The sequence below is a fragment of the Sapajus apella genome, unplaced genomic scaffold, assembly GCF_009761245.1.
Source record: "Sapajus apella isolate SASKATOON/1434 unplaced genomic scaffold, GSC_monkey_1.0 scaffold11, whole genome shotgun sequence".
Lineage (NCBI taxonomy): Eukaryota > Metazoa > Chordata > Mammalia > Primates > Cebidae > Sapajus > Sapajus apella.
The window spans coordinates 9764830-9789721 of NW_022436951.1; the positions used below are offsets into that span (position 1 = coordinate 9764830).

Below are 24892 nucleotides of genomic sequence, written 5' to 3' on the forward strand. Positions count from 1 at the left end.
CACTGACGCTAGGTGCGATGGCTCACACCTGTAATCTCAGCACTTTGAGAGGCTGAGGCAGATGGATCACCTGAGGTCAGGAGTTCCAGACCAGCCTGACCAATATAGTGAAACCCTGTCTCTACTAACAATACAAAAATTAGCTGGACGTGGTGGCATGCGCCTATAATCCCAGCTACCCAGGAAGGTGAGACAGAAAAATCATTTGAACCTGGGAAGTGGAGGTTGCAGTCAGCCAAGATTGTACCACTGCACTCCAGCCTGGGCAACAGAGTGAGACTGTCTCAAAACAAAACGAAAGAAAGAAAAGAAACACTGACATTATGCACAGTCATGGGACACTGCAAAGCTCCACACCTACGTAAAGAAATCACGCTTAATATTCAAGGTAAACCACATGTGCACTTAAACTTCCCCTGCATCTCTAACCCCTCCTGCTTTAATAAGTTTTCATTCAGTTTCTGTGTCACTGAGGGAACTGGGCAATGTGCCTGTTTTGGTTTGGGTTTCTGTTCTCTAAGCATTGGAGGTGGAGCGCTGTTAAGGAGGTATGCATTTTTAGAAGTAAGGAGACCTGAAGCTTTGCATGCAAATTTGTTGGCTCAGTTTTCTTGGGTGTGGTACTTTGTAAAACTAATTGAAAATCCTTGATCAAGCATTGTCCATTTTTAAAAGGTAACCATAATTCAAGAAAATAAACAAAAATAATTTTTTACATAGGTGAAAGAGGAAGGAAATTTTTTTTATTTTAAACAAAATAGGGGCCGGGCATGGTGGGTGGCTCACACCTGTAATCCCAGCACTTTGTGAGGCCAAGGCGGGTGGATCACCTGAGATTAGGAGTTCAAGACCAGCCTGCCAACGTGGTGAAACGCCATCTGTAGTAAAAATACAAAAAAATGAGTGGGCTGTGGTGGCAGGCGCCTGTAATCCCAGCTACTTGGGAGGCTGAGGCAGGAGAATTGCTTGAACCCAGGAGGCAGAGTTTGCAGTGAGCTGAGATAGTGCCACTACACTACAGCCTGGGCAACAAGAGCCAAACTGTCTCGAAAAAAAAGGACAGCGGTTGCTTTCAAATAATGGAATGGGAAGGAGGTGTAATTCACCTGCATTTGTGCATTGTGGGGTAGGGAATAGCTCCTTTTATAGACAATTTCCTAGAGGGCAGCTTTAAAAGTGAAAGAACTCCCACTCCCTACTCCAAGCCTTGGTGTGGAAGAAGTGTGTGGCACAAAAAGGAAGCTAAATAAATGTGCTGAATTTGGAGAGTCTGTAGGTGTCCCAGAAAGGGAGGTAGACTGGGGAGTAGGACTGAGAAGGGAAATAGCTGACAAACTATGAAAGGGACAGAGCTTGAGGAGGAGACTGCCAGGAAGAAATTCCTGGAGGCCTGGAGTATGGCTGGGGACTGCTAATGCGGTTCCCTCCAAGGCCTTATGCTGTCAACACCCTCTGTTTTTTCAAAGCTTCGGAAAAAGATGTATCAAGTACCAGGATATTATTTTGAAATGTTATCCAGTGTGGTTCTTGATTTCTTGGTTCCTGATTTCTGACCTTGACTCTTCCCCCTCCCCCTTTCCCCCACCCCACATCCCCACACCTCCGACCCTCCCCCACACACACCCCCACACCTCCCACCTCACCCCCACCCCCATTTTCTCAGCTACAGCAGAAGAAGGATGTTAGAGCAGAACACACAGGACAGATTCTTGGCTTTTGACTTTTTTTAACTATCAGGATTCCAGGCATAAATTATAGGTTTAAGATACGAAGCGATTAGTTTAAAATTTTTTCTGGCTGAGTGCCATGGCTCCTGCCTGTTATTCCAGCAATTTGGGAGGCTGAGGTGAGCAGATCACTGGAGCCCAGGAGTTCAAGACCAGTCTGGACAACATAGTGAGACCCTGTCTCAGAAAATACAGAAAATACAAAAAATTAGCTGGGCATAGTGATATGCACTTGTGGTCCCAGCTACTCAGGAGACTGAGGCAAGAGGATACTTTGAGCCTGGGAGGTTGAGGCTGCAGTGAGCCATGATTGCGCCACTGCATTCATTCCAGCCTGGGTGACAGAGTGAGATCCCATCTCAAAAACAAACAAAAAACACTTCCTTTTCGCTCACTCCACTTGCCTGTAGATATTATGGCAACTGAAAGGGAAGAGTCAGAGAAGAAAGGAGATGAGGCTCCTCTTCAGTGTCTGAGGAGTAGAAAAGTAGTTCTGCTCTCTGTCCCCACATCAGCCCTGGGGAAGGAAGCATCAAATCCCCAGAGGGCCTGGGGATCTGAGAGAGCAAAGCAAACTGGTGCCTTGCTTTCCAGGCGGCCAAGCTCTCCAAGGTCCTCTGAAACCCACCTGCCCCTCCCTCCACCACAGAGTTGGGGTAGAGATGTCTGCGTGGCGTGTCAGGATGGCAGACCTCAGCCATCCTCGCCGAGTTCAGGGATGCCCCAGGGTACTGCAGGAATCAGTGGAATGTCTTTCTCTTTGGCCAAGAGTGGCACAGATGTGTCACTGGCAGCCAACAGACCTGGGGAGGCCTTGCAGTCAGGACAAGGAAATCTCACCAGCCTTGACTTACATACAGTGGTGTGACAAAGAACATCTCAAGAAATACCAGTGTGAAGAAGTGAGAAAGACCAAGAACCAGGCAGGATGAACTCTTAAGCAAAAGCCAATGATATGGTTTCTGTCTGTGTCCTCGTCCAAATCTCGTGTCGAATTGTAATCCCCAATGTTGGAGGAAGGGCCTGGTGGGAGGTGATTGGATCACGGGGGCAGATCTCCCCCTTGCTGTTCTTGTGCTAGTGAGTGAATTCTCACAAGATCTGCTTGTTTAAAAGTGTGTAGCACCTCCCCCTTCCCTCTCTTCCTCCTGCTCCAGCCATGTAGGATGCACCTGCTTCCCCTTTACCTTGAACCATGATTGTAAGTTTCCTGAGGCCTCCCATGCTTCTTGCACAGCCTTGTGGAATCATCAGCTAATTAAACCTCTTTTCTTTATAAATTACCCAGTCTTGGTAGGTCTTTACAGGTATTGATCGACTTACCACCTATGCAACTTATGACCATTCGACTTTACGACCACAATCACTAGCCACGGCTGCTCCGCATCTGGCAGTGCAAACGTTGCCCCGCTGGGCGTACGACAGTGCAGACCAGCTTGTGGCAGCACTGCCATCTCCACGTGCATATAGCCTATTCAACTTATGACCAAATCGTGTTACGACCGGTCCACGGTCCCGACCGTGGTCGTAAGTCGAGCACTAGCTCGTATAGCAATGCGAGAACAGACTAATGTGGCCGACATGGGCAGATGGGGAAAATAAAACAAAAACCTGGGCATCTTCCAGCTCTACCACCACCTTTGGTGCTCTGACACCATATAATCCTACCCCACCTCTGTCCAGAATTTAGGAGAGAAAAGGGGAAAGAGAGAAATTATGAGTTTCACATGAAATTGGCTAAGATTAAGCTTTTGCCATTAGATGAAATGGTGATCATTAAACACAATCATGAGAAAATCAAGAAAGTCGCATTTCCTGACAGCCTGAATTTGTAGCAGAAGAGACATACCAGTAACATACAAAGAAGAGGAAACAAGAAAGAAAGGGAGAGGAACAGGGCTATGTGCCAGCAATGTGGTGGGCACAGCGGGAGGTCAGCCACCTCTGGTTTAACATCCAAGCTAAAGCAGGAAAGCAGATCACAACATGAACGACTAGGAGAACATAACTCCTTCCAGGATATTTTGGGAAAACTTAAGGAGAATTCTGGAGGTCCCACGGCACATGAAATGGTAGCACCAACCATTCAATTTGGATATTAAAGGATATGGTGGCTCTGGATGTCTAGAGGTTTTAGGAAGACCTAAGAAGGGGCCGTGTGGATCATACATGCAAAAGAGAAAACAAATAAAACAAAAACCGGGCATTTTCCAAGTTAGTGGTTCCTAAGAACTGGGAAGGGAGACAGCACAAGGTAAGAGGGTTGTACGGATTGAATGCTTGTGTTTTTCCCCAGATTCATATGTTGAACCCTCAATCCCAGTGGAATGGTATTAGAGGTGGGGACTTTGGGGCATACTTAGTCATGAGGGTTGGGCCCTCATAAATGGATTCATGCTTCTATGAGAAGAGACAAGAGAGAGCTTGATTCTCTTCTCTTTGTTCTCTGCCACGTAAGGATACAACAAGATGATGGTTATCTGCAAACCAGGAAGTGACCCCTCACCAAATGCGCAAGCACCTTCATCTTGGAATTCTCAGCCTCCACAATTGGACAAAATAAGCGTTTGTTGTTTAAGCCACCCAGTCTATGATAGTTCTATAACAGCAGATAAGACAGGGGCAATATACCCTCATCCCAAGAAGAGACACAGGGAGCATCTACTTTTTGTAAGGTGTGAGTTATATCCCTCAGATGCAGTGATGTGAGAAAAAGTTAAGGCAAAAAAAGCCTTGTGGGCGGAACTCGGTGGCTCACGCCCATTATCCCAGCACTTTGGGAGGCTGAGGCAGGCAGATCACTTGGGGCCAGGAATTCAAGACCAGCCCGGCCAACATGGCAAAACCCTATCTCTACTAAAAAATACAAAAATTAGGCCGGTGTGGTGGCTCACACCTGGGATCCCAGCACTTTGAGAGGCTGAGGCGAGCAGATCACAAGGTCAAGAGATCAAGACCATCCTGGCTAACACGGTGAAACCGCCATCTCTACTAAAAATACAAAAAATAGCCAGGCGTCATGGTTCACATCTGTAGTCCCAGCTACTTGGGAGGCTGAGACAGGAGAATCACTTGAACCCGTGAGGCGGAGATTGCCGTGAGCCAAAATCGCGCCACTGTGCACTCCAGTCTGGGCAACAGAGAGAGACTCCGTCTCAAAAAAAAAGAAAAATACAAAAATTAGCTGGGCATGGTGGTACATGCCTGTAATCCCAGCTACTTGGGAGGCTGAGGCAGGAGAATCTCCTGAACACTGGAGGGTGAAGTTGCAGTCAGCTGAGATCACACCACTGCACTCCAGCCTGGGTGACAGAGCAAGACTCTGTCTCCAAAAAAAAAAAAAAAAAGGCCTTGGTTCACAGGCTGGGAAAAAATAATTTTCTTTCTCCCTCTCCTGCCCTGCTAAGCCCTAGAGTGTTAGGCCTAGAGACAGAGAGGAAGAAACCAGCAACTGTGTTCACCTGGTGTTATGCAGGCTTGGCTTCAATGAGACATAACCCCAGATCAGAGTGCCAACAACGGCAGTCAAAAACAAAGAGAGCAAAATTCCTCTGTCAGCAGTTACAGTGCTAATGCTGGTCATCTGGAGACCAAAGTGGACAATTGGATACGGACGAGAGGAGAAAAGAAAGGACTGAACATGCTCCTCATAGCAGCGCTATGACCCACGCGCTAACATTTTCTTCCACCAAACAAGCTGCTACAGACCCTTGTATTTTATCTACTGTCAGAAATTAACCTTCACAGCACAACATTAAAACAGCTAAGAATATGTAGTTCCAACAGTTTAATATTCCTTCTCACTCATATAAATAAATATGAATTACATGTAAGGTCGTATGCAATGAGTAACAGCAATATATTTAAGGAAGCTATTTAAATGCAAACTGCTGAGCATGTCTCCCCTAGGGTGACTTTTCTGAACTTGATACTAGAGCTATTCTTAGGTCTAACTTTCATGAGAAATGTAGTGTCACCTTTTATAGAAGAATGCATTTTGTAATGGCAAAGAGATGTAGGCCATTTTTAGTAGGTGCATAGCATAACTCCTCTTGCTAGCTATACCTGACTTATTTAATGTGCTATAAAATGGTGTAATTCGTTTCTAGTAAATATGCTGTAACTTGCATTCAAATGAGTGTTTTCTCCTTCAAAAGTCATCTTATCGGAGGCTATGCAATCATTGTAATTACTCTGACATTGGTCAAAGTTAACTTTTAGAATTCCTCTTTGAACATCGCTGTCAGAGCATGAGGCCTGGTCTTTTATAGGCTCCTAGCAACAAGAAATGTCTAACTTTCGCAGTCAATTTCTATTTGTAAAGAGCGAAAAAGCATCTAAGCTCCATGATTAGTAACATGAGGAGTTAAGAAATTTATAAAGGCCGAGCGCGGTGGCTCACACCTATAATCCCAGCACTTTGGGAGGCCAAGGCTGGTGGATCACAAGGTCAAGAGATCGAGACCATCCTGGTCAACATGGTGAAACCCTGTCTCTGTAAAAATACAAAAAAAATTAGCTAGGCATGGTGGCACGTGCCTGTAGTCCCAGCTACTCGAGAGGCTGAGGCAGAAGGATTGCTTGAATCCAGGAGGCGGAGGTTGTGGTGGGCCGAGATCACGCCATTGCACTCTAGCCTGGGTAACAAGAAAAAAAACTCTGTCCAAAAAAAAAAAAAAAAAAAAAAGAAAGAAATTTATAAAATGATATTATTTTATGGATTACTAATTGGTCCTGGTAACAATTCCAAAAAAGAAAAATGTTGAGTGCAAATGTGGGATCACTGTTCGAACAAATACGTAAACCCAAGAAGACTACTATGGAGGATAGTAGTTATATGTTCATGTAAATGTTTAACATATTATGTGTTACGTGTTACAAAGACAGTCTATTTAAGTGTTAAGTTTTCTGGATTGCTCAGTACTTAACATGCATACTATGTTGCTATGCTGTGATGGTCAATAAAAAAATTTTGAAAAATCAAATCCAAGCATTCCGCTCTTAGCTGGGGCCCAGCACTAGGCTTGCTGGCTGATCATCACGCCCCAAGCGGGAAGCGTAGCATGAGATCTATCAGCCAATGGGTAAGGTATAGTGACTGAATAGATCAAATATCAAATATCATCATGGTCTTGACTGAAACAAGAACTTAATCTCCCAGCAGGCCTGCAAAGCCTCTTAGCCAGAGATCACAGGAGAGAGTGATGCCTGCATTGAGAAGCCCAAATTATTTAATTTGGCAATACCTTCAGCATACTACAGTTTAGGGTAGATATGCAGAATGTTCACCTCTGAACCGTCAGAGAAACCAGCAGCCCAGGGTCAAGATTTCAATGCTACTCAATCACATCCTGAACTTTTCATACCACTGGTACTTCACAGTGGTCTTTTCACATCATTGTATCTTCAGTTAATGTATTTGTTGTTCGAAAGATCAGCATATTGCTTTCAGTTTCAAAATTTTAACTATGATTAACAAACCAAGACAGATGTGTTGATTCTGGTATCTCAGTTGTCAAAGAGGTCTACGTTTTAGTAACCCCTTAGATGGCCATTCTTGTGCCTCTGTGACTTCTGCTAGATTGTCAAGGCCTAGACTACAATACTTAAATAGTGTATTCTTCCGTGGCAGAACCTAGGACATAGTTGACTTTATATCCCTGAATAGGACAATACTGAAAATGGAAACTCATGCCGAAGTATATCCAACTGAGTCCCTCTGGGGCATAGCACCCAACAAGAAAACTCAGATCTACACACAGAAAAAAGTAGCAAGGTAAAAAAATCAGTAAATAATTTCTCTCCAACGACTTTTTAATTTATTCGCTAAAAGAACTTCGTTATAATTGTCAAGCAAATTCCTCAACAATTCTCCTTTCTTAGGCCCTGCTGGTATTGTTTTCTGTTCTTTCTTGTTTTTAGCCCTTGCTCTAAATTTGCCTTTAAAGAAACTTCTAGAGACACCTATCACATTAGATTCTGCTGAAATATAGTATCTAATTTCTTTTCTCTAAAGAAAATTACTAATTTCTTTTCTCTAAAGACCTGAAACTTATTTTTCAAATGAAATATTTCCCCTATGAATTGGAACAGTTCTTCTGCAGGATACTTTTCTTTTCTCTCTCTTCTACTTTTTGTTTTTTGTTTTGTTTTATTTTGTTTTGTTTGTTTGGTGTTTTGTTTTTGTTTTTTTTTTTTGTTTGTTTGTTTTTTTAGACTGAGTCTTTCTCTGTCGCCCAGGCTGGAGTGCATGCAGCAGTATGATCTTGGCTCACTGCAACCTCTGCTCCCCAGTTCAAGTGATTTTCCTGCCTCAGCCTCCCAAGTACCTGGGATTACAGGCACCTGCCACCATGCATGGCTAATTTTTTTTTTTTTTTTTTTTTTTTTAGTAGAGACAGTGTTTCGCCATGCTGGCCAGGCTGGTCCCGAACTCCTGACCTCAGGTGATCCACCTGCCTCAGCCTCCCAAAGTGCTGAGATTACAGGTGTAAGCCACCCCACCCAGCCATTTTGTTTGTTTGTTTGTTTTCTTATTTACCAGGGATGCTGCTGAATAGAATAGTTTTCTAATAAAACTTGCCCATTTTAGACAATCTATACAAATTCACATTTCTTTAGGTCATTTATGCAGTTTTTATTAATTCTTCAATATTCTGACCAGGGGCTCACCTATAAATCCAAATTAGAAGCCTTAATTCAATAGTGTAAACGTTTTTGTGTCAATTCCACATAGAAAGCCGAGATTTTGTCCTCATAACATTTATCAAGAAGGAGTGGCTGCCAAATCCAAGCAGAATCCTAGATGTGCAGAAAAGATGCTGCTCCCCATGGCGGTTTAAGGAGAAAGCAAGTAGAACTAGTAAATGTGTCTCAAAAGTGATTCTCCCAGAGGGATGAAAGAGTCTTGCCTTTTGAAGAGACACTTAGAGAATGCATAGCCAGATCTCTGGGTCCTCTGGTGCAAAGTCCACTGGGCATTAACCCTTCTGATTTAGAAAATCAATCAACTGCCGAACTTACTGAATAGCTACTATGTGCAAACATTTAACTTGACTTTAGGAACAAAGACATCTGAAGGGGAGTTGGCAGCATCTGCAGAGCACCTCCTATATGCTGGGCAATTATGCATGTTACCTCATCGTGTTCACATTAAGTGCAGAAGAGAGATGTTTTATTCCATTACAGAAAGGAAGAAACCGTACTTAGATTGGTGAAGGGAGTTACCTGAGTTAGTGGGTTGAATTGTAAGCCCCCAAGAATCTACCCAAGTCCTAACCCCAGTACCTGTGATTGTGACTACACTTGAAAATAGGGTCTTCGCAGATGTAATCACATTATGACGTCATACTGAGTTAGAATGGGCTTCAAATACAAGACTGGTGTCTTTACCAGAGAAAGCAGAAGGAAATTTGGATACAGAGACACAAAGGAGAAGGTCACGTGAGGACAGAGACAGAGACTGGAGGATGCATCTCACAAGCCGAGGAACACCAAGGATTGTAGGCAGGCACCAGAAACTAGGCAGAGGCAAGGGAGGACTCTTCCCTAAAGCTTTCAGGAGGAGCATGGCCCTGCCACTGCCTTGATTTTTGACTTCTACCCTCCAGAACTTTAAGATAATAAATTTCTGTTGATTAATTGATTAATCGGTCAATTGATTGATTTTTTGAGACAGAGTCTTGTTCTTGTCACCCAGGCTGGAGTGCAGTGGCACAATCTCGCCTCACTGCAACCTTCGCCTCCCAGTTTCAAGTAATTCTCCTGTCTCAGCCTCCCAAGTAGCTGGGATTACAGGCAGCTGCCACCACACCTGGCTAAGTTTTGTAGTTTTAGTAGAGACAGGGTTTCATGATGTTGGCCAGGCTGGTCTCGAACTCCTGACCTCAAGTGATCCAACCACCTCGGCCTCCCAAAGTGTTTGAATTACAGACATGAGCCACCATGCCTGGACAAATTTCTGTTGATGTAAACTACAAAGCTTGTGACAATTTATTACAGTCCTAGGACACAAAGACACCAGTGTCACACAGCGGGTAAGTAGCAGTGCTGGAATTTGATCCCAGTTGGATTAGCGAACGTAACCCATATACCATGATATCAACGGGGGATGTTGTTGCCACATGATTTCTGAACCTATTCAAGGCTGTCCTAGACATCAGGAGCCAAGTAGAAGTAGTAAGCTGGCCGAATTCAAGCTAAGAGTTACAGATGCCCAAACTGTATTCTCTCAGAGAATTAATACATGGGGAGCAGCATAGAGGCATGGAAAGGTTGCTAAAGAGCTAGATCCAGAGACTCACAGTGATATTGACTGCAACAAGGCTCGGACAAGTCATTTTGCCTCCCTGGGTCTCAATTTCCTGTTCCCATCAGAGGTCAGGTTAAATAATCCATGGGATCCCAGATGACTATGTAACCAGTTGGCTGGCCCACCCCAGATATATTTTTTTTAATTGTCAATAGCTTTAAGTGTTCAGTGGTTTTTGGCTACATGGATGAATTGTATAGTGCTGAAGTCTGGGCTTTTAGTGTACCTGTCACTGGAATAATGTACAGTGAACCCAATAGTGAACCATTTTCATTTCTATTTTGTTTGTTTGTTGGGTCAGTAAATTTTATTTTAATCATTTACTCTTTTAATGTTTTGCCATTGGATTAGTTACATCCCCATTAAGTGTTTCTTCTTGTATCTATTCATTTTCATTCATTAGAAGTTAATATCATTAAAATAGGGCTCATGTCTGTAATCCCAGCACTTTGGGAGGCTGAGGAGGGTGAATCACTGAGCCTAGGAGTTTGAGACCAGCCTGGGCAACAAGATGAAACCCCATCTCTACAAAACTTAGCCGGGCATGGTGGCATGCACCTGTAGTCCCAGCTACTCGGGAGGCTGAGGTGGGAGGATCACTTGATCCAGGGAGGTCAAGGCTGCAGTGAGCTGTAATTGCTCCACTGGCCAGCCTGGGCAACTGAGTGAGACCCTGTCTCAAAAAAAAATAAAATAAAAAGGAAATATATTTCAGTGAAGTACACAGTATTTCTTCTTGACAGCAGCTCACACTTTTAATGAAGGACCCAAGCCAGCACAGTGCTCTCATAGCCACAGCAGGTGCAAAAGAGAAACTGGCTGTTTCAAAGATAAAAACCATGAACCGTTACCAAAATAAACATTAATCTTTTGAAACCATCAACCATGCAGAGTAACATCAATACTAAATTGGGTTGTTTTCCAGGATGACTTTCCTTTAAGAATGTCAAATAGGCAAAAAAATGCATCTGCTTTTACAGCTGTGACTCTGAACAGAATCAAATGACACAACCTGTCCGATCTAATAGGTATAGAGAGTAGGCATTATTAGCTAAGAAGAGCTGGGCTATTTTCACTTTGACTTGCCCTTCTTGGTGTGTGTTCAAAAAAGTGCTATTTATAAAAGTTCTGAAATCAAAAGATTAATACAATCGAGGAACTTCGAGGAGCCCTCTTAGACACTGGCTCAGTTTTTTCTCTTTCAGCAACCTGAGCTGCAGTGACTACCAACAGGGAGAGAAAGAAGGTAATGGCATGTGAGAACGTGGGAACTGGAGCTCTTCCTTCCAGTCTCCTTGTGAATCCCCTCAGAGGTGGACAGCCTCATATCACAGTAGCCTCCTTGTGTCCTTTTAAATGCACAACCAGGATTGTTATCAACAATATTATTATTATTGTCATTTTATTATTTTGGTGTGGGAGAATCTGATTCCGTGAGCATAAATGTGGGGGAGGGGGGGTGTGTGTGTGCACTCGCGCGAGCATATATATATTAAATGACAAATTAAATGACATACTATCCATTGTTGAATAAACAAGAAACGTTTTGTCAGCTCTACAAGAGATGCCAATAAAATCAATAAATATGGAGTGAATTCGATGAGCGAGGTACTGTGCTAGCCATTTTGAAACAAAGGCAATTCATTCGAAAGCTAAAGTGACTGCTAATGGGCATGAGGTTTCTTTTTTCTTTTTTTCGTTTTTTAATAGAGACAGGGTCTTGCTATCAGGTATGAGGTTTCTTTTTTTTTTTTTTTTTAAATTGTGAGATGGAGTCTTGTTCTGTAACCCAGGCTGAAGTGCAATGGTGTGATCTTGGCTCACTGCAACCTCTGCCTCCCGGGTTCAAGTGATTCCCCCACCTCAACCTCCTGCGTAGCTGGGAATACAGGCATAAGCCACCACTCCTAGCTAATTTTTTTGCATTTTTAGTAGAGACGGGATTTCATCATATTGGCCAGGATGATCTCGAACTCCTGAACTCAACTTCTGACCCCAGGTGATCCGCCTGCCTCAGCCTCCCAAAGGCGTGAGCCACCACACCCAGCCAGGTATGAGGTTTCTGATTACGGTGATGAAAATGTGCTGATGACTATGTAACTTTGTTATAACTTGAATATACTAAAAATCACTGAATTGTACACTTTAAAAAGGTGAATTTTATGGTATGTGAATTCTATCTCGATTTGTACATACATACACGCATATATAAAATTAAAGAATAGCAAAAAAAAAAAAAAGGAGAAAAAGAATAGCTAGTATGTACCAGATAGTCTGTGCTAGGCATTGGGCAAATCACAGCTAAACTGTTTGAGTCACTGACTCTGAGGCTGTATGCGAAGCTCTTTGCATACATCCTCTTACTTGATCTTTAAAAACTCCTTGGAAGGAATAAGTATTGGTACTCCATTTTATAGCTAAGGAAATTGTTGAGAGCAAATTCTGACGTGTAGAAATCATATTGTTTGCTGAGAGCGGCAAGGAAAAAACCTAGTCAGCCCCTCAAAGTGGAAAACTGCTCAAAGCATTACAAAACAGTAACCAATATGGATGTCTCACACTAGATGAATTAGTTCTTTGAACACAGGATACGTGACTCTTTCTTTTGTTCTCTCTAAACAGTGCTTTCTAGTTTGTGTTTAACCTATAGTAAACATACACTTGCTGCCTGGTTAGTTTACCTTTAACCAATGAAAGAACACAGAGCATCCGCTTATAAAACTTGTCACGGGAAAGTAAAGAATAAACACATAGGTGAGAGTCTGCTCTGGGCTCTCAGCTGGATATTCAGGGATACCCCTGATGCCTCACTCTGATCGCCCACCTTTTGCTTTCTATCTCTGTGTCTGTTTCTTAATTCCTTCAGCGCCACCTGGGTTGGGGTCTCCACGGCTGAGCTGGTCTTGGAAGAAATGAATTTAGAGAGTCCTTGCTGAAAATCACACATGTGAAGTTAGGTTTAATCAAGTGAAACTGCCATTTTGTAGACAGTATTTATGTTCAAGTGTCACCAGTTTCTTATAGCTCAATCTTGTAAGTAGCTCTGTCTCTCTGAGTTCTTAACTCTGTACATCACGAAACACTCTAGCCAGATTAAGTAGCAAAGAACCATGAGAAAGTAAGAGCCTGTGTCCATAGATGGCAATATGTACTAAAAACGACTTCATATGAGTGAAGAAATAAGGTTCTATTGTGTGACGTCACAAAGAATTTGAGTTTTATCTCCTGTAGCACCTAGCACCGCTTTACCCTAACGAATACACCAGGTCTCTTGGACTCCAGAAGTTGTATTTTTATCCGCTGGTAATTTGTCTCCTTCAGGGGTTTAGAATCTGTTGACAGATACATATACAATGTACCAGAATACTAGAATCAAAAACAGAAATTGGTAAGATCCACAAAAGTGGAATAAATAACGAATTGTAAGGTGAATATAACAGAATACAAAAAACAGTGGCTTAACCGAACTAGGGCCCTATTCTTTTCACAAAGCAAGAAGCCTGAGGATACAGTCCAGCACTAGAAGACCATCCTCACAATTCCATTAGCGACCCAAGATATATCTTTCTTTCCATGCCACCATCCTTAGTGTGTGGCATTCTGGGAAGGAAGGATAAGTCAAAGGACAAGGGTGCATGCCAGTCAAATTAACCCCCTATTAACCCCCCTCTGAAGTCTCTTCCAGATATGATCACTTGGCAAGAACTACGTCAGTGGCTGCTTGTGGCTTTAAGGAAGACCGTAAAATATGATTTTTTTAATTTTTTATTTAAAAAAATATTTTTTTGAGACAAGGGTCTCTCTATGTTGCCCAGGCTGGTCTTGAACTCCTGGGCTCAAGTGATCCTCCCGCCTTGGCCTCCCAAAGTGCTGGGATAACAGGTATGAGCCACCACACCCAGACTGAAATTTCATTATTTCTAAGATGGCAAAATTTATCTCCCTGTACAAATTAGGATGCTGTTAGTAATGGAAAATGAACAGTAGGAAGGCAACTAACACGTTCTGACTCATACAGGAAGAAAGTTCAAAAGCCTGGGTAGACAAAGACAAGCAAATATTTACTACAGGGATCAGCCAGGATTTATACCCAGGTTTGACGGCTCCAGAGCCAACACTGTTAACCCAGGTGATGCTGACTCCTTCATGGAGTACATAGTCTAGAAATGCATTTGCACTACTTACTGTGCAAATGCATTTCTAGACTATATACTCCATGTCTAGATACTATATTAGATTCCTATTGTTGGTGTAGCATATTACCACACATTTGGTAGCTTTAAATAACAATAATTTAGGGTCTTACATTTCCAGAGGTCAGAAGTCCAAAATCAGTTTCACTGGGCTAAAGTCAAGGTGTTGGCGGGCTGGTTTATTCTAGAGGCTCTAGAAGAGAATCCATTTCCTTCCCTTTTTCTAACTTCTGAAGGCTGCCTGCATTCCTTGGTTCATGTCCCTTTCCTGAATCATTCCAAGCTCTTGCTTCTGTGTCCTATCTCCTACTTTCATAATGAAATCTACCTCTTCCTCCTTTTTATAAGGACACTTGTGATTACATTTAGGGCCCATCCAGATAATTTAAAATAATCTCTCCATCTCAAGATTCTCGACCTAATCCTCTCTGCAAAAAATCCTTTTGCTCTATAAGGTAAAATCCACAAGTTCCAGGGATCAGGAGATGGATACCTTTGATGGTCGTGTTATTCAGTCTACCACAAATAGTAAGAAATTATTAAGTGCAAGGAGACAAAAAAACAAAAGGCTGACCACATTGGCAATTGCCTGGAATAAGGAGCAAACTGAGAAACATGAGGATTCAGAAGGTCAAAAGGGAAATACTACTTGGAGAGTCCAAAAGAAGAGTATAAACAATCTGGAAATGGAAAGATACTACAGACATCATGCGGAACAAGTGAAATAACCCTAGACTACAAACAGGCTGCATCAGAGCTGCGGGGGAGACTTTGAGACAGAGAGACCCGATTAGGGTTTATCTCCAAAGCTAGACAAAACGTGGTTTAAGATTACTCGTGGCGGCTGGGCATGGTAACTCATGCCTGTAATCCCAGCACTTTGAGGGGCTAAGGCGGGCAAATCATCTGAGGTCAGGAGTTCAAAACCAGCCTGGCCAACATGGTAAAACCCCACCTCTGCTAAACACACACACACACACACACACACACACACACACACACACACACAGAGAGAGAGAGAGAGAGAGAGAGAGAGAGATTAGCATGGTGTGGTGGCACATGCCTGTAATCCCAGCCACTCAGGAGGCTGAGGCTTGAGAATCACTTGAACCTCAGAGGCATAGGTTGCAATGAGCCAAGATCACGCCTCTGCACTTCAGCCTGGGCAACAGAGTGAGACTTGGTCTTAAAAAAAAAAAAAAAGATTACTTCTGGCCCCCTGGGAATGTCTTCTAAGCCTTTTATACCCTCCTGTGTCCTTTCCAGTAATAGAAGGCAGCTCTGGCCCCTCCTAAAGTTTGGAGATCCTCAAAATCAGGACTCAGATGAAGCAAGAGAGGTGCCTGGGGCACTTTCAGGTTGGTGCCCACACTGACCCTGGCTTGCATCACCCTGAGGAAGTGCCTCCTTACTTCTTAAACTTGGCACACTAGGCACCTCACTTTCTCTCACCCCAGCTCCAGCTCTGGAAAGCTTATAGGTAAGCAAGGCCTTGAGGTCTTGAGTATGCCAAGCCCTGAACAATGTGAAGAAAGACATTTTAATTTATGTAATTTACCAGCCTTCCTCCTATTATGAGCCCTTGAAGACATTTTAATTTCTAAGTCTAGACAATTTTGATGAAGCAGGGTATCCCTTCACCCAGGGGAGCACTCAAACAAAAGCTGAATGTCTCCTACTATTTGCTTTTGGTTAACTTTTTTTTCTTTTTTGAGATGGAGTTTCGCTCTGTCACCCAGGCTGGAGTGCAGTGGCACAATCTTGGCTCACTGCAACCTCCGCCTCCCAGGTTCAAGCGATTCTCTTGCCTCAGCCTCCCCAGTAGCTGGGATTACAGGCACCCGCCACCACACCCAGCTAATTTTTTGTATTTTTTGATAGAGACAGGGTTTCACCATGTTGGCAAGGTTGGTCTCAAACTCCTGAACTCAGGTGATCCGCCCGCCTTGGCCTCTCAAAGTGCTGGGATTACAGGCATGAGCCACTGCACCTGGCCTCTTTAGGTTAACTTTCAAGTCATTAAAGTTCAAGTGCCTTAAAAAGGAGGCCCCACCCCAGGGGATTCTTCCCTGCAACAGGCCTGCAGGGTTCTCAAGAAGGTCTCTGTGAGGACCACAGCAGGCACCTGGGAGGCCTCGCTGTTCATACCCCTGTGTGACCTGGATTCTGTAGACTGCCTGTGCATGGCTCTTTTGATAGTTTGGTGATAAAGCAAAAGGTGAAAAAGAAATAAGGATTAAAAGTATCTGCTATGGTTTAGATATGGCTTACTTCTGTCCCTCAAGACTCATGTTGAATTTTATCCCCAATATGGTGATATCAGGCCTAGTTGGAGGAATTTGGGTCATGGGGGTGAATCCGTCATGGTAAGATTAATGAGGCCGAGGCAGGAGGATCACCTGAGGTCAGGAGTTTGAGACCAGCCTGACCAACACGGAGAAACCCCATCTCTACTAAAAATACAAAATTAGCTGGGCATGGTGGGGCATGCCTGTAATCCCAGCTACCTGGGAGGCTGAAGTAAGAGAATTGCTTGAATCTGGGAGGTAGAGGTTTCAGTGAGCCGAGATTGTGCCATTGCACTCCAGCCTGGGCAACAAGAGCAAAACTTCGTCTCAAAAAAATAAAAACATTTTTAAAAGAACAGATTAATGCCCTCGCTCAGGGGAGAATAAGTTACACTCTAGCTCTGTTACTTCTTGGGAGACAACCAGTTGTTAAAGAGAACTTGGCACGTTCCCCCTGTATTAGTCTGTTCTCACATTGCTATAAAAAATACCTGAGACTGGGTAATTCACAAGGAAAAGAGGTTTAGTTGGCTCATGGTTCTGCAAGCTATACAGGAAGCATGATGCTGGCATCTGCTTGGCTTCTGTGGAGGCTTCAGGAAACTTACATTCGTGGCAGAAGGTGAAAGGGGAGCCGACACATCACATGGCCAGCACAGGACAGAGAGAGCAAGGAAGGTGCTACACACTTTTAAATGCCTTGCTCTCATGAGAGTTCACTCACTATCACATGGACAGTACCAAGGGCGATGGTGCTAAATCATTCATGAGAAATCCATCCCATGATCCAAGCACCTCCCACCAGGCCCCACCTCCAACATTGGGGATTATGTTTCAATATGAGATTTGGGCAGGAATACACATCCAACCCATATCACCCTCTCCCCATCACTTCCTCTCTTGCCATGTGATCTTTGCAAACAGCAGCTCCCTTTTGCCTTCCACCATGAGTGGAGGCAGCCTGAAGCCCTTCTGAGATACAGATGCCCAATCTTGGACTTTCCAGTCATCAGAATCATGAGCCAAATCAACCTTTTTTTTTCTCTACCAATTACCCAGCCTTAAGTATTCTGTTATGGCAACACTAAATGGACTAACCATCAAAGTCTAAATAGGAATGTTTTTTCTTCTTATGATTAAGAAACATGTAACTTCTCCTGATGAGGCTGTCCCAGAGGAAAAAAAAAAAAGAGAAACTCTGAAAATGAAGGAGAAAAAATGAATCCAGGGATGTTTGATAATTACACTTTCAGATCATGTTCCCGACAAGGGTTGGGAAGAGGGGCCGGTTTGAAAGACATGATTTGCTCTCGTACAGGGTTCCTCTACCCTGACAATATTACATTGGGGTCAGATAAGTCTTTGGCAGAGGGGACTCTGCTCTGCACGGTAGGACATTTGGCAGGGCTCTCAGCTTCAGCCCACCGCATGCCAGTGATACCTCTGCCCCAACTGTGACAACCAAAAAGAGGTCCCAGTATATTGCCAAATGTTCCCTGGGAACAAAAATAGTCTCTGACTGAGAACCACAGCTCTGGGAGTTGTCAGTGCTTCAGCTGAATTCATCAAAGTAACTTTCCCATCATAGACTTCCTGTTAACTCTGAATGAGAAGAAAGGCAATAGTATTCTTCAAAATGATCTGTCACAGAACAGTAACTCATCATCCCAGTTACCCTAGAATAATAACCAAAAATAGATTACAAATGGATTTTTATATATTATATGGAAGCCTTAATTTAGTGGAGGAGGGCAGACACAGAGGGCTTGCTGTGCCCCTGACAGACTTCTAAAACACCATATGCCTCTCCATCCACAAAAACTCACCTACAGAGGCTCCCTCATCCTATACCTTCTTATCTGAAAATCATGCCAACAGCTACATCTTTTTAAATTTACAGTTCAGGAAATCTCAGTGGAGATCATTAGATAGGTGACAATTTTTTTAAAGTGCTGAACTTGACATATACCTAAAAAGTTTATATATATGTGCTATATAAATGAAATTATGCATATTATTTATATATGAAATTATACATACACTATATAATTTTCTTGTATATAGTAATATATGCAATATATATATAAATTCATTGTATATAGTAATATAATTTTATTGTATATAATATTATATACAGTAATATAAACTGGCCCCTCTTTCCAACCCTTGTAAGAAGCATGAGCTTAAAATGTGATTACCAAATATCCCTGGATTCCTTCTTCCTCCTGTATTTTCAGACTGCTTTCTTTTGTCTCTGGGACAGGCTTATCAGGAGAAGTTACATATTTTTTAATCATAAGAAGAAAAACATTCCTGTTTACACTTTGACAGTCTACTTAGTGTTGTTATAACAGAATATCTAAGGCTGGGTAATTAATAGAGAAAAAAAGGAGTTCGTTTTTTCTAGGCACCAAAGATAAAAGTAAAATGGATGTTGGTGCAACTTCAAGTGCTTCAACACTCATCCTCTCCATGGATACTCACAAGGTGGGGAAGTGATTAGTGTTATTTCTTATTCATCTGGTGTCCATGGTAGTCACAGAACACAGGCCTTTAACTACCTCTGACACCAATGAGGAAGTGCAGTGTGGTGCAGATTGCACATTGCATGGAGAGAAACTGCCAGTCAGGACCATCCCTCTCTGCAGCCCCTATGTCCCGTCTCATGGCTGTCAAGGTAATTGAGTTGCTATTTATAAGGCGGCCCAGGCCTATCCCCACTTTATCCCCTTCCTCCAGCCCCATCCCCTCCCATCCTACTTCTGCCTGCAGTGGCTGTTCTGCAATTCTCTCCTCTCAGTAACATTAATTTTTCATTGCTTCAAGCCAGGTCTCTGAGCATTTTTAAAGCACCTCCCCTGCTGCCTCCTATACAGCTGGCTCAGTGATTAGCTCTGGGAAAGAACAGAAATGGACCATTAATTCCCAAGGCATGTCATTATTCCCTTGACTGTCTCCCTACAAAGAAGTCTAGGGTGTCGGGGAGGCAGCTGTTTTGCAGATTTCCCATAAGAGTGGGAAAATCAAACCACAGCAGAAGGATGAATAGAATAGACAGAAAGCTACAAGGAGGAAATAAAACTCCCTTTTAAAAAAGGTTCTTTAAGGGCAGGCTGCTGAAGACTCCAGGAGCTGTTTAAACAGGGCCGTCAAGGTGCACTGTATTTCTTTCCATGCTTTCTGTTGGACTCCAGTGAGACAGAGTCTGAGGGCTAAGCCATCCCCACCAGTTGTAAATATCTCCCCTAACAGCTGATAAGGAGTAAAATGGCCATACATCTTTAGACTTTAGGGTAATTTTGTTAGTTAGGGCTCTCCAAAAAACAAACAGAACCAATAGGATATAGGGTGTGTATGGGGGTGTGGGTGTGGGTGTGTGTATGTGGAGAGAGAGAGAGATTGTGGGTGCTGGCAAGTCCAACATTTGCAGGGCAGACCAGCAGACTGGAGACCCAGGGAAGAGTTGATGCTACAGCTGAAGTCCAAGGCTGCTTGCAGGCAAAATTCTCTGTTCCTTGAGGGATCTTAGTCTTTTTTCTTAAGGCTGTCAACTGCTTGGATAAGGCCCACTGACACTCTGGAGTGTAATCTGCTTTACTCAAAGTCTACTGATTTAAATGTTAATCACTTGGTGTGGGGTGGCTCACACCTGTAATCCCAGCACTTCAGGAGGCTAAGGTGGGCGGATCACAAGGTCAGGAGATTGAGACTATGCTGGCCAACATGGTGAAACCCCATCTCTATTAAAATACAAAAACAAATAAATAAATAAATTAGCCAGGTGTGGTGGTGCGCTCTTGTAGTCCCAGCTACTTGGGAGGCTGAGGCAGGGGAATTGCTTGAACCCAGGAGGTGGAGGTTGCAGTGAGCCGAGATTGAGCCACTGCCCTCCACCTTGACAACAGAGCAAGACTTTGCCTCAAAAAATAATAATAATAAAAATAAAATAAAAAATGTAAATCACATTCAAAATACCTTCACAACAACATCTAGACTGGTGTTTCACCCAGTTGACACATACAATTAACCATCAGAGTAATCCTAAAACCTATCAATTACAATAGGATCTGAATTAGGGCTGAAATATAGGCAACTGACCCTCTGGAGTCTCTCTGAGAGGATATGAACTTGATAAATGAAAATGCAGGTCTGTCTTCCACGTGTCTCTCTGCTCCCATCTTGTTCATATCTGCCCTATAACTATAACTCCTGCTAAAGCCCCAGATTTCCTTCCCAAATGACGATAATGCTTACGCAAGCTCCTTGTACTTGCTGGCCTTTGCTGGTAGCTCAAAGTCAGAACGGTGGCCTAGGCCACAAATATTGGAGCACTAATGTGGGGAGCCTGGAGCTATGATGGGATGGAGGAGCCAAGATAAGTAAGCATAACGTAATGGAAAGATTACTAGCCTGGGAGCAGGGCGACCTAGCACTGCACTTGTCAGTAACAAATATCAATTAAGTACTGTGTATCTATTTCCTTATTTGTAAAATGAGAGGGTTGGGCCCAGTGACCCAGAGCTGTATAGTCCATTCCAGCTCTAAGATTTGTTGGTTTCATTAGGCCATTGTAATGTGGGCTCTGACTACAGGATGGCCACCCAATCCATGGCCAAGCTGAACCATATTTTAGGAGCCAAAGTACTTTGGATTGCCTTTTTTGTTTTTTAAGAGATGGGGGTCATGGCCGGAAGGGGTGGTTGCTCAAGCTTGTAATCCCAGTGCTTTTGGAGGCTAAGGCAGGCAGATCACGAGGTCAGGAGTTTGAGACCAGCCTGACCAACATAAAGAAGACCCTGTCTCTACTAAAAATACAAAAATTATCTGGGTGTGGTGTTGCATGCCTATAATCCCAGCTACTCAGGAGGCTGAGGCAGGAGAATCACTTGAACCCGGGAGGCAGAGGTTGCAGTGAGCCAAGGTCACGTCATTGCACTCCAGCCTGGGCAACAAGAGTGAAACTCCATCTCAAAAAAGAGAGAGAGAGAAAGAGAGAGAGAGAGAGAGAGAGAGGGATGGGATCTTGCTCTGTTGCCCAGGCTGGAGTGCAGTAGCACAATCAGAGCTCACTGCAGCCTCTGAACTCCTGGCTTCAAGTGATCCTCCCACCCAGCCCCTCAACGTGCTGGGATTACAGGCATGAACCACTATGCCCAGACTGGATTGCTATTACCCTTTAACCATTCACTTATTAAACTCGTGCCAACCCTATGTAAGAAAGTCTTCCCTAGTATTATGAGAAATACAAATAAATTAAATACAGTATCTCTGCCTAAAGGAACTTAAAATCTAGTTGGGAAATAATTCAGTTAGGATGTGTTTGGCTGCAAATAACAGAATTCCTGACCAAAAGTGGCTTGAGCCTTGTAGACCTTTATTTATCTGCAATAAAAAGAAGTGTGGACATTCTGGAAACGGAGAAACCATGGAGACAGTGAAGATTAGTGGTTGCCAGGGGTTACAGGGAAGAGAGGGACAAACAGGCAGAGCACAGAGGATTTTTAAGAGGATTTTTAAGCCAGTGAAGCTATTCTGTATGACACTGTAATGGTGGATACGTGACATTATATGTTTGTCCAAAGCCATAAACTGCACCAACACCAGAGTGAACCCTAATGTCAGCTGAGGACTTTGGGTAATTATGGTGTGTCAAGGTAGGTTCATCAATTATAACAAATGCTCCGCTCTGGTAAGGAATGTCCGTAACTGGGAGCTACACATGTGAAGAACTGAAGGACATGCCAGCCCAAAATATGCTGGATTGGTACATTGATTATGTCAAGTTGAAAACATTGGAGGAATTGTAGTTTCCAAAAAGCCTAGCTGACCTTTCTCTTCCTGCATACAGCAAGCCATAGACTCCTCCGTGAGGGGTACCCTCACCACACTAGGGCAAGAAGATAGGCCTTATCACTAGAGACTGGGCATTGGAGGCTGCAATGGGCCTGAATAAATATACTTGATAGGGACTGAGAACAGTGGCCCATGCCTGTAATCCCAGCGTTTTGGGAGGCCTAGGCAGGCGGATCCCTTGAGCCCAGGACTGAGGATGCAGTGAGATATGATGGCACCACTGTACTCCAGCCTGCGTGACACAGTGAGACCCTAAATGTACGTGTGTGTGTACTAAATGAAGTAACTTTTATCTTCCACTATCTTTACACCCTCCCAATATATCTCCTAGTGACTTCCCTAGAAAATTTACTGCCCCAGCCAGATTTTCTGATTTTCTTTGCCCTGTTATTTCTTCTCAAGCTTATTGTTCAGTGTCTGCAAAGTTGTATAGACCACCCTTGACATAAGTAACTCCATCTTAGAAAAAGACTCCATCTTACATTTCTTTTTTTTGTTGTTTTTGTTTTTGTTTTTTGAGACGGAGTCTTGCTCTGTCACCAGGCTGGAGTGCAGTGGTGCGATCTCAGCTCACTGCAACCTGTCCCAGGTTCAAGTGATTCCCATGCCTCAGCCTCCTGAGTACCTGGGACTACAGGAGCATGCCACCATACTCCACCAATTTTTTGTATTTAGTAGAGATGGGGTTTTACCATGGCCAGGATAGTCTTGATCTCCTGGCCTCTGATCTGCTCACCTCTGCCTCCCAAAGTGCAGGGATTGCAAGCATGAGCCACCACACCCAGCCTCCATCTTACATTTCATAAAGCACTTTGCCAAAAGGGACCAGATGTTTTGCCTAGTCGATAAAGACTATGTGCATCCAGATATGGACATAACCAAGAACACTCTTCTACTATCAGTCCTTACTAGGGGACTCTGTGTCCAGGAAAAGAGTAGGACTTCAGCAGCCTTAAATGGCCATCTTAATAGATATCATCTTGGCAGGGCATGGTGGTTTATGCCTGCAATCCTAGCACTTTCGGAGACAGAGATGGGCGCATCACTTGAGTCAAGAGTTCAAGACCAGCCTGGCCAGCACAGTGAAACCCCACCTCTACTAAAGATATAAAAATTAGCAGGGCATGATGCCAGGTGCCTGTAATCCCAGCTGCATGGGATACTTGAGAGGCTGAGGCAGGAGAATTGCTTGAACCCAGGAAGTGGAGGTTACAGTGACCCAAGGTCATGCCACTGCACTCCAGCCTGGGTGACAGTGTGAGACTCTGTCTCAAAAAAAAACCATCTCGCTGTCACTTGTGATAAACACCCAGCCTCTGCCAGCCAAAGGCTCTGCCCACTTCAAAGTCTTTCCCTTGCAAGACCTACCTCCCAGGCCAGAGCAGGATATTATTTTGTCTATATTGCGCTCCATGACTGGTTTGTTAACCCTTTTCCTATCCCTTTTCTTTTGATGTAAAACCTTACTTTGTTGTGGAATGTTTAATCTGTAACATTTATATATTGATTAAGTCTATGGACCTCTCAGACCAGACCAAGATATTCTTTTTGCCTATATGGCTGTCTTTGGGCTGGTTTGTTAAGCCTTTTCCTATCCCTCTTCTCTTGATGGAAAATGTTACTTTGTTGTAGAACGTTTAATCTGTAACATTTATATACTGATTAAGTGTAACATTATGTATGGTTTGCAGTATTGATTGATGGGTGGAGTGGCTTGACCCTGCCTGCATGCAGCTCTAGCTACCGAGCAAGTGAAAGTACTAAGGAGAATTGCCTCCTTGGGAACGCCATGTAGCTCATGGCTTTTATGATTGAGACTGTGTCCATAAAAGTCTGACCATGTAGAAAAACACAAATGCCCATAGACCTGGTTATCTCTGACCTCTTGCCACTTACCATAAAGCATCTTTCTTTGGCTACATTTTTTTTTTTTTTTGAGACGATGTTTCACTCTTGTTGCCTAGGCTGAAGTACAATGGCGTGATCTTGGCTCACTCTAACCTCCGCCTCCAGGGTTCAAGCATTTCTCCTGCCTCAGTCTCCCAAGTGCTGGGATTACAGGCATACACCACCACGCCTGGCTGATTTTGTATTTTCAATAGAGACAGGGTTTCTCTATGTTGATCAGACTGGTCTCAAACTCCCAACCTCAGGCAATCCACCCACCTCGGCCCCCCAAGTGCTGGGATTACAGGCATAAGCCACCATGCCCGGCCTCTTTGGCTACTTCTTTGAACTTTACTCTCTTGTGAAGATCCCGTGGACAAGTAAAAAGAATGAAATGTGTATGTTTTTCTCTAGCTAATCTGCTTCACGTCAATTTGGCTTCTAGATCCAGCTGAAGAGCCCACATTCGAGCTTAAGGAGGTTTGGAGTTGGCTCTGACTTCCCAACACGTTTGGAAGCAGGAGGTATATGGGAAACCTCTGTACTGTCCTCCCAGCTTTGCTGTGAATCTAAAACTGCTCTAAAGTATCATATTTTTTTGGGTTTTTTTTTTTTTTTTTTTTTTTTTTTTTT

The 24892-nt window shown here is 43.5% G+C and overlaps 2 long non-coding RNA genes across 2 annotated transcripts in view; one reads left to right on the forward strand and one right to left on the reverse strand.

The window, feature by feature from the left end:
- Positions 1-12659: 12659 nt before the first annotated feature.
- Positions 12660-24892, forward strand: part of LOC116552308 — a 16555-nt gene continuing 4322 nt past the window's right edge. Inside the window, exons 1-2 of the long non-coding RNA XR_004269319.1 lie at positions 12660-12669; positions 20369-20377. This is a non-coding gene — a long non-coding RNA (uncharacterized LOC116552308). The remainder of the gene's footprint in view (positions 12670-20368; positions 20378-24892) is intronic.
- LOC116552307 overlaps positions 14545-24892 on the reverse strand; it is a 14851-nt gene continuing 4503 nt past the window's right edge. The window contains exons 2-3 of the long non-coding RNA XR_004269318.1: positions 17665-17670; positions 14545-14555 (exon numbers count right to left, since the gene is read on the reverse strand). This is a non-coding gene — a long non-coding RNA (uncharacterized LOC116552307). The remainder of the gene's footprint in view (positions 14556-17664; positions 17671-24892) is intronic.